The sequence below is a fragment of the Cryptomeria japonica genome, chromosome 4 (genome assembly GCF_030272615.1).
Source record: "Cryptomeria japonica chromosome 4, Sugi_1.0, whole genome shotgun sequence".
NCBI lineage: Eukaryota > Viridiplantae > Streptophyta > Pinopsida > Cupressales > Cupressaceae > Cryptomeria > Cryptomeria japonica.
This window is the reverse complement of record NC_081408.1, coordinates 54,174,314-54,177,545: the sequence shown is the minus strand read 5'-3', so window position 1 is coordinate 54,177,545 and position 3,232 is coordinate 54,174,314.

Below are 3,232 nucleotides of genomic sequence, written 5' to 3'. Positions count from 1 at the left end.
GAATCAATATTTTGAAATTTTTTGATTTAATTTGATGAGTTGTGTGTGATGTGTATGATTTTGTCTATGTGAAATGTGTGTAAATTGATTCATCTCCTAATAATGTACATTGTGTAAGGTATAGGGGAGACCGCGACCATATTACATGTCCCTTTGGCTAACCCTAATTTCATTTTCCTCCTATAAAAGGGGAAAAGGGCTTTGATTTGATTCATTTGTGCATTGTTGACTTTGGAGAAAGAGAATTTGGTCTGAAGTCAAAATGCCTATTCCATATTCCAGGCACCGTTTTGAGCGCATTCGGAGGTATCGGAGACCTGCAGCATATGGACCACCAGTAAGTCAACACTTTTGACCCTCTTGTGATTTTTGATTTGGTCATTTTTGGTTGTTTTTTTATTTTTAAAATTTGATTTTAGCGTTTTAGCATGTCCAAGTCATAGATTAGCGCATACGAAATTTTAAGTAGCGCATCAAGTCTATTTTTAGGGTTGCATCCAAAACAAAATAGGGTAGCACATAGGAAATATAGGTTAGCGCAGGGGGTTAAAATAGCACATGCCGAGCATAGGGTAGCGCATCAGGTTAGTAGGGTAGTGCGTAGGGTAGACCTAGCTTATAGGGGCCGCAGGGGTTCGCATGGGTAGGGGGGTTTAGCGCATAGGGTAGACCTAGCGCATAGGTTTAAACAGGTAGCGCCAGCGAGGTATAGATTAGCGCATGGGTAGGGTTTAGCACATGGGGTAGGTTAGGTGGTGCATTGGGGGAAAAGACTAGTGCGTAGAGTCATTTTAGCGCATAGGGGAAATAGATTAGCGTATAGGAAAGATAGCCTAGTGCGTGGGTGGATTTTAGCGTAGCGAGAATTTGTTTTAGCGCATCTGGAAAAAATTTGCAAGATGAGGTGATTTGTGAATTTGTTGTGTCTTGCTATCATGATTTTATGGATTCGTCCAATATGAGTGTCGATATAACTTGTTTTGATTGGCAATATTTCAAGTTATGCATAGATATCGATGTGGTGTGTTGATCAAAATATGACTTATGTGTGCACTTTGTTTCAAGTTCGATGTGTGAAGCTTGATTTGTGTTACAAGCTGATATGGGTTGGAAACTTGAGTTGTTTTACAAGCTGATATGGGTGGGAAACTTGAGTTGTTTTACAAGTTTATGTGATTGTGGAGACTTGAGTTGTGTTACAAGTTTTGATATGGTTTTTGAGAACTTGAGTTGTATTACAAGCTGATATGAAATGATAGGATTTTGAACTTGATGTAGATGAGCAAATTGTTTCATGTTGTTCGATGTGAGTTTGATTTTGGATATCTTTGTTTTGATGTGGAAATTGATATTGGATTTGTTTTGCTTGTTGACAAGAGTGATTGGGTGTGGTTCAGTTGTGGGAGAGATTTCCGAGGCTGTGGACATTGATACCGTGGTTTACTTAGGCTGACCTAGACATCATTGAGAGATGCGGGTTGACCTCCCTCTTGGATATGCCTCGGTTCACTATGAACTAGGGGCTACTTACAGCACTGGTAGAGAGGTGGCACAGTGACATGAACACCTTTCATTTTGCCACTGGAGAGATGATAGTCACACCAGAGGACTATTACATGATCCTGCACATTCCCATAGTAGGTGCACTACTACCATATGAGCAGTCAGAGGAGGGTGGTACAGAGGCACTGCGCCGCATCTTTCATGATGAGACAGTCTGCGGTTATGAGATCCCATGGTAGGAGTTTTTAGACTTGGATTATGTACCACTACCATTAGTATTGGTAGGGTTCATTGGTGGATTCCTTTGTCCTGATCATAGGTCAAAGGGATTCTCTATGGGATGGGGGCTGGTATTAGAGGAGATGGTGACACAGGGCCGGAGGTTTTCATGGGGATCAGCTATGTTGGCCCATCTGTACAGGGGCCTGCATGAGGTGGTATACCTCGGTTATGGTAGTTTGTTAGCTGGCATGACATTGTTACAGATATGGTGTTGGGAGCACATTCCAGCTGCGAGGCCATTAGCAGATAGAGATAGGCCCATGGGATGCACATATGCGTATGGATATAGGGGTCTAGTTGTCCAGTGCAAGCTGGGCAGACTAGAGCATTGGAGGAGAGTACTAGATGATATTGATACGGTCACCTGGCGACTGTATATAGGTTGTGAGGTGTGGGTGGAGGACAGGCTGGAGATGCCCTTTGTATTTATGATGAGATATCTGATCGGGAGGACCCCATTTGTTATAGAGAGGTTTGTGGTGACCCGAGTTTTGAGACAGTTTGGTCACCAGCAGGGTATTCCTCAAGGAGCTTGCCTATATGCATGACGGAGGCAGGATGTAGCCGATTGGGGCCTGACCATTGATAGTGCAGTGGCAGTGGAGGATTTTGTCGGGTTGGCGAGCCAGATATGGGATTATGCCACAGAGATTCTGGATGCAGGCATGATTAATGAGTTCGCCAGATTGTTTTCTGTGTGGGTGGTGGCTAGGATATTTGATCCGGAGGAGATGCGGCCAGCATTCGATGATGATGAGGAGGGAGATGGAGATGATGAGGATGATGGAGATGATGGAGGAGAGGGATGAGGGAGAGGAGCCAGAGGGAGGCAGGGAGATAGAGGGAGGAGAGGAGATAGAGGTGTGGAGAAAGTGGTGAGATAGGTGGTGATAGACAGGGGGAGAGGTGGGTTAGCTATTGGATCCGGTGGAGAGGGGAGAGTGGGGGAGGTGCTAGCTGTAGTGGGGGGTACTGTTGAGGCGAGGCGACCAGCACAAAGGAGGAGGACAGATGTGCTCCCACCTCTAGCACCGAGGATAGGCAGAGTGGGAGGGGTTTCCCTTGCACAGGTATCGCTATGGGTTCGGGTCCCTACACATGTTGAGGATGCTTAGATTCAGACCCTGCAGGTGACTGTACAATAGCTGCAAGCACAGGTTTTGACATATTAGCGACAAATTAAGTAGTTGACCACTGAGCAGGACACAGAGATAGAGCAGAGGGGGCGAGCGGAGGAGCTTGCAGCCAGTATGCAGAGAGCAACGGTGGGTGGTCTGATGAGAGACACCCTGGGAGAGCTAGCATTGAGAGCTCAGGAGGTGGAGTATTACCAGTGGCATTACGAGGTTGCGGTACCCAGGGATCGTCGAGTATAGAGCTTTACATAGTTGAGATCTAGTCGATCTCAAGATACTAGGTCGCGATCTGAGAGTTGGGGTGTTACAGG